This window comes from Cannabis sativa, chromosome X, assembly GCF_029168945.1.
Source record: "Cannabis sativa cultivar Pink pepper isolate KNU-18-1 chromosome X, ASM2916894v1, whole genome shotgun sequence".
NCBI lineage: Eukaryota > Viridiplantae > Streptophyta > Magnoliopsida > Rosales > Cannabaceae > Cannabis > Cannabis sativa.
The window spans coordinates 83,747,311-83,758,344 of NC_083610.1; the positions used below are offsets into that span (position 1 = coordinate 83,747,311).

General features: G+C 30.8%; 1 long non-coding RNA gene across 1 annotated transcript; it reads right to left on the minus strand.

Annotated features, from left to right (window-relative positions):
* Window positions 1-1,273: 1,273 nt before the first annotated feature.
* Window positions 1,274-4,090, minus strand: LOC115703205 (uncharacterized). The gene is made up of 2 exons (XR_004009025.2): window positions 2,826-4,090; window positions 1,274-2,642 (listed from the first exon to the last, which is right to left on the minus strand). It is a non-coding gene; the product is annotated as an uncharacterized LOC115703205 (long non-coding RNA).
* Between the last annotated feature and the right edge of the window lie 6,944 nt (window positions 4,091-11,034).

The following is an 11,034-nucleotide window of genomic DNA, read 5'->3' on the forward strand; positions in this document are numbered from 1 at the left end:
CTTACACCAGTATTGACGTATTAATAAGAATTTACACTAACATTATGCACAACAAATAATAGTATTGGACACTTAATTAAAGTGCTTTTTAACTATACTCATAATTATATACAGTAGCTTGGACAATAAACACTATTAAATAGAATAATGATAAGTATCACATAATCAATTTATTTTAAGTTTATGTGTGTTTATATTTTTTTTTTGGAAGATTAATATAGTTAGTTTTGATTTTGTAAGGTTAGTATGGTTAATATTTTTTAATATAATCAGTGTTCGTCTTCAATTTTAGATTTGTACAACTAATATGGTCTAAAGAAATATCTAATTTAATGGTGTAACTTTCAGTAATTGAGTCGATAACATGTAAGTTCTAGCATTATGTCTAATAATAATAATAATAATAATAAAAATGATAAACACATTTTTTTAAGAAAGTCTAAAATCACTTTACTAAAAATTATTGAAATGCTAACAAAGTAACATAAAAATTAGTTTATATATTGAGCACTTAAAAAATAAATAGTTATTTCGGTATAATACCATGCACCTTATAATTTACATTTTGATTGAACATTTTTCATATATTAAATCAACTTATAATTATCCACCGTCATTTTATGAAATCCTAATTAGGACGGTGTGAATTGATTATGATTAGCGATTATGCTCTCCCTCTTTAAATTATTAAAATACTCCGTTAGTGCAAGATTTCAAATTAAACGTCTCAATAAATATGGTGAAAGCATTAAAATTATACAATAAAAATAGGGGCATTTTTAAAAGGTTAATTTGCATCATTTGAGACATTGTTAAATAAATTTGGGTAACTAGCTTATATTATTGTTGTTTTGAAAGTGATGGCTTGAAGAGGTTTTTGGAGAGTAGAGAAACAGAGAGAGATCTATGAGGAGTTCTTTAGAAAAGAATTACAAGACAAGAGAATGAGAAAAAATTTGGCGTTTGGTTGGGAGGAATGAAAATATAGGAATAGGAATGGGAATGGGAATAAGAATAGGAATGGAATGGAATAAAATTTAAAATGCATAAAAAGAATTGATAAAAAAAATAATTAAATTTTTTTTCTTGTTATATTGGAATGGTCATTCCTTCCTTTTTAAAATGGAATAGTCATTCCACCAAAATTGTGGAGAGAGCATTCTATTGGAATGTCATTCTAATACTTTTAAATGCAACCAAACAAAGGAATGGAATGAAAATTGTTTCCTTTCCATTCCATTCCATTTCATTACCTCCAACCAAACGCCACCTAATCATTCTGAGGTGTTATTTTACTTATAGAGATAAAGAGTACAAAGAATTAGTTACAAAACAGCTTGACTATTAACAACCTCTAACAGATATAACTACCTACTACTTAACATACTCAAAACGAAATTGGAAATTCACCACATGAAGTTTGGACTTCAAATACTCAAAACGATCAGTAGGCAAGGCTTTAGTAAGAACATCCGCGATTTGATCAACTGAGAGAACATATTAGAGTGATAGGTGTTGAGCGAGAATTTGGTACCGGACAAAGTGTAGATCAATCTCTATGTGCTTGCTACGAGCATGAAACATGGAATTTGCCGCAAGAGCAAAGGCTCCTTGATTGTCCACCCACAAAATAGGAGCTTGAGATAGAGTAACTTGGAGTTCACGAAGAGAAACAATCCACTTGATTTTAGTAGCCGCATTTGCTAGAGCACGAAACTCACTTTCAATACTAGATCGAGCGATAACTTGTTGCTTTTTAGTAGAACAGGATATTAGATTCCCACCAAGGAACATGGCATAACCACCTGTAGAGCGACAATCATCGGGACAACTAGCCAAACAGCATCGGACTACCCGTGAAGATCCATAAGACTTGTTGGTGTTATGAGAAGACCTTGAGCAATCGTCCCTTTCAAATATCTAAGAAATCGTTTGCAAGCTTCCCAATGGACAATGGTAGGAGCTTGAACAAATTGATTTAGTTTATTGACAATAAAGGTAACACCAGGCCTGGTTAGTCTGAGGTATTGTAAGGCTCCTAGTGTACTGTGATAGAGCATAGGATCAGAAAAAAGAGCACCTTCATGAAGAGATAATTTATGAGTAGAGTTGGTCAGGCTTGGAGACGCTTTGACCCTTTCCAGATGAAGCTTAACAAGGAGATGGCTAATGTACTTTATTTGAGTTAAATACGTACCATTCTTGTGTTGTTTTTATGGTTCTAAATCAAGTACGCAGTGGAAGGATTTTGTATTATTTGATTATCATCATACCATAGTCAAATGATCTCCAGATGTGTGTACATTAAATTTCTAATTGAGGGATGACGTAGTTTGTAATGCCAAACATTAACATCATTAGTAAGAGAAGCTGAGAAAAAACTTGAGGATCACACCAATTTTTAGAAAGTAAGCTTTTACTAATCTGAGTTTTATTACATCATTTGTCATTGAACATTTGTGACCTGAAATATTACAATATTGATTACATGAAGATGCTAAGGAATTAAATGATTGAAGAGAACCGGTGAGAGACTCAGAAGAAGTGGCAAGATGACATGAAAACCAGCAGAGGAGGTGGACTGAGAATCATCTCCAAGCATATAGAGGTCATTTTTACGTTTCCATTTCAGCAAGATTGTCCTTGACAAAATAACAATATTTGTAAAATTCAAGAAACACATTATTATAATCAATTAGCTTAGAAACACTGGCCAAATTTTTTGTGATAGCAGGGACTCTTAAGACAAATTTTAAATGTAAGGGAGAATTTGAAGAAGAGGGAAGAATAGCATGACTGATATGGGAAAATTACTAACTTCTTACCATTACTTATAGCCAAAGATTTAGATCCAGTGTAAGGAGCAGCAGTGTCCAGATTTTCCATGCCAAATGAAACATGATTGGTGGCACCCATATCAGTATACCACATAGGATCATCTACAAAGTCGGGATTGTTGAAGAGGAATATTTGTGGATCATGATCACCTTCAACTTCAGTCAAGTAAGCTCGAGGTGAATTTATGGAGGCCTTGCGAGTGACAAAGACTTTAACAAATCTATAGTGACATATTGCAGCAGTATGGTCGAGCATGAGACAAACTTGACATAAGGGTCTTAAATCATTTGAAGGGAAAGATCGATTGTATGGCTTAGCTCCTGATCTTGAGGGAGTTTCATATGAAGGGTTTTGAGCAAATAGAGGCTTGTAAGGACCAGAATGAATGGTTCTTAAAGATCCCCAATTACAAGATTTGTTGTCATTTTGGAGGAAAGATTAGCAACACTATGGTAGTGTTCAAGTCTGCACTCATAAGCCATTAATAAAGCTTGTATTTCTTCCAAGGACTTCGATTCACTACTAGAAGTTATACCAAAAATCACTAAATTATATTCTGGTCCAAGACCATTCAGCAATCAAAGCTCAAGATCTTCATCAATAATAGTACATCCAGGAATCGCCAAGTTGTCACTTAGGAATATTACCTTGTAAAAACACTCAGCAATGGAGAGGTTCTACTTCTGAACATTGCAAAGTTGTCCTTTCAGTTGTAGAAGTTGAGCCTTAGATTTACTTGAGAACCTTTGTTCAAGGGCCTTCCAACAAATTCAGTCATCGAAGATCTGAGCCAAGAAAGTAGTAGTTGGTCTTTGCGTTTTCCAATCGTCATTTACCAAGAACTGAGGAGGTTTGTCACTGTTGAACAACAAATCATCAAGATCATGGCCGATAACAGTGGGAACTACTTGAGATGTGCAAGCTAAGTAGTTAGTTTGATCGAGTTTGATTGTTAAAAGAAGAGCTTAACGAATTCGAGAAAGGTTTCCAAGATTGATTAGGAAAACCAGAGTTGGGAGCAAAATTTGGAGCAGAAAGCAGTGTTGTTGGGGTATTATTAATATCAGTTTCAAATTGAGGATCGCTTGAAGGATTTTCCATGGACGTTAGTAAAAAAAAAAAAAAAAAAGCTTTGATACCATGAAGAGGTTTTTCCAGAGTAGAGAAACAAAGCGAGAGGTCTAAAGGAGTTTTTTAGATAAGAATCACAAGACAAGAGAATGGGAAAAACCTTAGATCATTTTGAGGTGTTATCTTATTTATAGAGATCAAGATTACAAATAACTAGTTACAAAACAACTTGACAATTAACAACCTCTAACAGATACAACTACTCCTTAACAATACTAACAGTATTAACAAAATAAGTGTCTAGGCTATTATGGCTTAGTTTAATTTACACTATTTTACTCTTTTTCTTAGAGCATCTCTAATGGTACATTATTTCACTAAATTGGTATAAAATATTCACACCATTTTACTCTAATGGTACACCAAATTATGCACCAAATTAGTGTACATCAAATTCTACACTATTAATGGTGTTAGATTTTAAATCTATACCGATTTGGTGTAAAACTATTTTTACATTCTAACCCTTATTTTATTTTATTATAAAAAAATTTCTTACATTTTAATTCTCAAATTGAAATTTATCAAAAAAATAATTTAAAACACTAACATATTTGAAAGTACAACATAACAATAACAAAAATATTAATATTAAACAAAATTTACACAACATAATACTAAGTTATAACACTAAAAAGAACAACATAAATGAAAATAAACATTAAGTAAAATAATAATTTAATAGTCAAATTAATCACTTGAGAATCTTAGCCTTAAAAAATATCAAAATATTAGGTATATAGACTTAAAGTATTTTGAGAATATTGATATTCTTGAAATGCTTGATATTGTTGGCGAGCTCTTTTTTGGCCGTCCTTGTTTTTTCATTTTCAAAAATAGTCGTGTATATTGAGATTAACTATAGAGTTTAAATCCTTCAATAAATCTTTTTTTTTTAACAAAAAAACAAAATATTTTATGTTTAACTGATTTAATAAATATTTTTTTTTTCAAATTATTTTAAAATTTTAAATTCTTTCTAATAGTCATGATATAATTATATCATAAATTAATTATTTTTGGTTATTAATGTAAAAATATAAAATACGAGATCTTTGAAGTAAAATATTTATTTTGTGGGTTTGTTCTACAAAAAGTAAAAGATTTTACACTAAATTAGTGTAACTATTGGAGATGGTCTTACAAATGAATTATAGTGGAATCAGCAAACATCGGCCGACAATAGAGTAGACAATAGCAAATTAAAAAGATGTGTATAATTTCTAACTAAATTTGATATACCAATTTCAAGATAAAAGTATTATTTACAAAAATATTAAAACATCGCATTGTATGACTAGTAATTTGGTATTAATCGTGTCAGTTGACATTTATAACACAATGATACATTTATGAAAAATACAAATACCTAAGTCTCCAAACAAAAACACGATATAATTTCTTAACAAGTCATACGACACAACGCAATAACACGTTTAATATATTTCTTCTTAGAATATAGTCTAGCTTCCCTTAAAATTACGATTCCATTATTTTTGGGTTTTTCTTTCCTTTATTATTATTTTTTTTAACCTTATCTGATTGTCATAACCTTCTCATATCATATATATTTTTGCCAAATTTTGAAAGTGTACGCATGCCTAACTAGGAGGATCAAAAAGATGATCATCTCTTTATGTCATAATGTCAACATAAATTGTCAATAACATCAAATGCCGCTGCTGGTTCCACTACATTCTTTATTTTGGGGAGGAGCGATCCTAAATTATATGAGAAATCTAGCACTTTCTTACATGTTAATATCGTTAATTAATCGTAACGTGATACGTCTAGAAAGTGCTAGACACTACTAGTGCCCAATAACAATGCTCAAATTATATTGACATGGTCCGACCTTTTATTTTGCTTTTGAATGTATTTAAACCTTGTAATACAAATCATCATTGGAGGTCAGACACATTTTTCTACTCTTCCTACTTCCTTCCCATTATGGTTTTTTAGAATTTTGTTCTTTTTTTTTGTTAGATTTATCAATCATGCTGAAGTCAGGGCATCTCATGGTTGAGTATACACAATTTGTGCTTTTTCACCAAATAAATGATCCAAATTACATACTCTCCAACATAATCTTAAACTTTGTTAAAAAGGGTTCTCCATGTGGTCAATAATGCTCTGCAATCCACACCTGTAACTTGGATAGAGAAGCTTTACTCCGAGTTCCTTCTTCATACGAGCATTGGAAACTAGTTTCTCCCCAATGAAACTTCTTTTCTTAACAGTGATTAAACCACCTTGATGTGGCAAGAAAATTCAGAAGACTAACTAAATAGCCAGAACTTAAAAACAGGTTAATATATATTTCGCAAAGCAATGGATCGTGGTACATGCACAAAGACTATATTTTATATTTATCTGTACTTTTTAGACGCTTAAACAATAAATTAAATGCAAATTTAAAGCAGAAGGCACCAAATAATGAAAGTAATATTCATCAGAACCTTCTACCAGGACCATAGATACCTCCAAGACTATGGCCAAGATCTAACCATCTGTAACGTCCCCGCTTCAAGCTTCCATTGGGTCCTTACACCCACGGAATGAATGGCTCTTATACACGAGTACGTCATTCTGACTGCTTCATGGACTGATGACTGACCCTACAGACCAACACGAGTGTTTCCAGCGTGCTTTGTCCTCACTCACACGCTTCCTGGGAAAACTTCCCAGGAGGTCACCCATCCTAAAATTGCTCCAGGTCAAGCACGCTTAACTGTGGAGTTCTTTCGTGATGGGCTACCGAAAAATAAGATGCACCTTGTTGACATAGGTAGTACCAATCAATCCATTTAAGCTCTCTTCAACTGTGTAGTCCCATACCTACACAGTCTCAGAATCATCCCACTTGACCTTCCCCAGGCGGTGTGGGATTGCACAACTTACCCAGTATTTCCCCTTACGGATCACGGGACTACTGACTGCCACACCATCTCCTCTCAGCAGCCAGCCTCAGCTTAGCCAACTCACTTGTTGGGCTAGCAGGATATATATCTGACATTAGTGTAATTCATTTGGGAGACATCAAATTTCAGTTAATGGAAAAAAAATAGTTAGTATGAAAAAGTGTTTCGTTTACATCGACTCACTCTTCGTCTACCCACTCACCACCACAATTGCCACATAGACCTGCCAAATATAAGCTTACAAACTTGATTCTTACTCATTTAAGTTTAAAAGCTTGACAAGACCCATGTGAACATGGCTCCTTAGATTAAATATAAGACTTATGAAGTTCACCTACTCCACAGTTGATTTCAAATTTTGAGAAACACCAATCAAACAAACATTTCACAATTTACTTATAAAAATCAATAAACACAGACTTATGAAGTGAAATGTGAACGTGCACACTCACTCTGACACATTTGCGTCAAAATGGTAAATACCATAGATTCAAAATTACACTTTTAATGATATAGAACGCTCTATATGTTCCAAGATATAAATACGCTATTAATAATCTATTGTTATAATCTAAATAATCAAAGATCCTATAGATGATTTACATCAAGTAGGGATAAATTTACCATTCTACGCTTCAATATATTTTATCCTTAAAACATTTATCAAGTTGTAAATGATATTTTAGTAAACTAATATAATTACTGAAATGAGGCTTCAGTCATTAATTGCGTTAAGCCAAGCTCAAAAGAAATCATCGTTTCACTTTTAGAAGTTATGAAAGCTATAGATTCCATATTTATGATTAGCGCTCCCACTCAATTGTACTAACATGTTCCTAAGATGTAAGTATTGGGCCAATCTAATTGGTTAGCTTTAACGAACAATTCAAAGAATATAAATAATATATTTAAGCCAGAACCTAACAATCTCATAATTAAGATCTATTGACCTAAGATCAACTACGTGATATTGACTTAAATAGATATAACAGTAAGTTTATAATATCTTATCCAATGTCAATATGGGTCCAGTCTAATGTATACTCCATACATCCGATCCTAGCATAATTTGCCAATGCCCTAGAAAGGACATAACACTTATCCAAGGTGTAAGTAAACTTTATCGCTGATTATCATGTCAGTATAAATCCAGTGTACTGACAAATCATGAAGCTTAAACTTTGAAACATATAATCATGATTATATTCTACTGTGTTGACAATACTATAATCATGAATAAGTATAGGTTCTGAATTTGATAGAATTTATATATTAAACTTATAACATGAAAGAAATCATGTGAATCATGCATCATAAAATGATTTCTGATATTTTATTAATTAGTAAATCTGATTATATTGAAATGAGTTTTATTTAGAGTATAAAATCCCAACAAAATGTTATATGTGTTTGCGGCTAGGGACACGTGGAGTTCTCATGATAAATACAGCTTAAATACTTAAGGCCCATAATGGGTCCAGTTGAGGTAATTGGGCCGTATCCATAAATCATCAGTCCTTCCGGATGAAGAATGAGCAACTCGTCCAAACGAGATCCCATCCAACATGGTTAACATTCGAAAGACTTAAAACCGCGTAGCTAAAAGAAGCCTTTAGCGTGTATCTGGAAGCCCAGTATAGTTTTCTATTTACTACTATCATATCGCATAAGATGAGGGATTGTCTTTCAATAATCTCAGACAAAAAGATCATATCTTTCTAAATAAGAAAATATGATAATTGGCAATCAAGTAAATGTTTCATTAATTTCCACAAATATAGGATAGGATTGTGACAACTAGCATCGTGATGTGGCCTCCACGTCGTCAACATACACAACGCGGCTCATGGGTTGGACTTCACCAGATAAGCCCAAAATTCATATTTTATTTGTAAAGTTCCTATTAGTGGGTAAAAAGAGTAACTAGTATGATCTCTATGCACTATAAATATACAACAAATCCTACATGCAAAGGGTTTAAATTTCATTACTCACATGCCCAGGCAAAAGAGAGAGTGCTCGTACCTTCTTGTAATCCCTAAAGCTTTTCTAGCCTAACTTAATAATATTGACCCGTGGACTTTGGTTAATGCCTCAATCAAGTAAATATCTTGAGTGTTCTTATTTCTTTTATTTTTGAGTTTTTATTCTTTGACTCTTACATTTAAATTATTGGTTTCCAAAAAATTCGGTAAACAACACTAATAAATCTAAAAATTTACTTAGCAATTTTTGAGGTCAGCAATATTCAATAAGGTTTTTATATGCTTCCAATAAGAATTTAATATTTTTGTTGACTTTTTTTACACTATTTTATTAAAAAAAATATATTAACTTTACTCTCAAGATTATTTCTAAAATGTATAATTTGTGCTCCATTTAGCCCAAAATATGTACAAAGTTATATTTAGCGTACTTTTTTGGAATTATGCGCCAATACACAATATAGGAGCAAAATAGTTAAAAAAAAAAAAGTCAAGAAATAATTAATGTTTATTGAAAATGTATAATACAATTAATTTAGTTTATTTTCTTTATGACTATTTTTTTTATAAGATTAAAATGGGAATTAAAAATAAAAAATATTTTTTAATTAATAAATGTATTAATAAGTAACAAAATAGTAATTAAAATAATTGGTATTGATTGTGAGTTAAAATTTGACTATGCTATCTTTTTTTACTAAATTTGGTACAATTTTTAGTATGAGCCAAATTTAGGGATATATTTTACACTATTATTGGAGCTTTACTTTTATCAAAATATTTTTAAAAAGGGGAATTACCTCATATACTATTTTTTTTAACTTTTTTTTTTCTTCAAATTTACAGTTTGGGTTTCTAAAGTGGTTGCAGCGCTAGTTACAGTAGGGGTTTCTATACGATTTTTTGTTGCAATTTAGGTTGCAGCGCTAGTTGCAATAGGACCGGGGTTTCTATATTGAATTCTGTAAAAAAATAAATAAATAAATAAATAAAAAAACTATTTTGAAGTGTAAAAATGAAAAAACTCCTTTAAAAACTGAAAATACACCATTTTTATAGCACTTCATTGAAGATACTCTTATATTGGAGTATTATTATAAAATTTTGACCAAATATAACATTAACTTATTTTTTGAGCAAAATTTAGCTCAAATTATACAATATCCATTAGTAAAAATTTTAATGTTAATTTTCATATATATATATGTGTGTATTTTTTTACTTATAATAAAATAAAATGTAATTACTTTGATTGGATGTTAGATATATTGGATTTTTAGACATCTTATCCAATATTCGATACATCTAATTGGATATTCAAAAATAATATCTAATCCAATCAGACTATAATTAGATATTTAATTTGTGATTAATTGTAATTAGATCAAGTAATTATCTTGAATTGAATCGATTTATGCACACTACTAATGACGATGGTCTAACAAGACATAAGTACTACCGAGTACTTATCAACATTCAACTCTAAAGATAATTTCTAATAAAAGTTCCAAGAGTTATTTATCAAGATTTATTTATTTTTATTTTTTTGAAATAATCAAGATTTATTAATTAGGATTAAAAACAAGATAAAATTTGAAAAGAGGAGGAACTAGGAAGGCACCTAACTCGCCAGCCAGTTTATTTTTATTTTTGTTTCATTCGAATTTTTTTTAAGCGTTTTATTCGAAGTTATGACGATTTGATATTCAATAAAAGGTAAGTAAATCTTCCTTCAAAAAAAAGTAAGTAAATCAAATATAGAATCACGTGCTTCTAAAAAAAATATAGAATCAACTCATCAAGTGGATTTCAAATATATTTGATTTCTTTCATTATCAGCTGTCCTAGGTCCCGTTTGGGAGAGTTTTTTAAAAAGCTAAAATCAAAAAGTTATGAGTTAATATGTGTTTAGTAAAATTTAAAAAATAGTTTTTATAAAAATTTAAGTAAAATTTATAGCTTTTAGGAAAAGTTGACTAACCCTAGCTTTGGGATTTTAGCTTTTAAGGGAAGCTACAATTTTGGTTTAATGAATTTTTCACTTGATCCAATTGCCCTCATCTAATTTTAAAATTCCCCATTTACTAATTAATTTTAAGGCTTCTTATTACATTCTTTCAATCTCATCCTTATTCAGAAAAAAAAAAAAAAAACCCTTA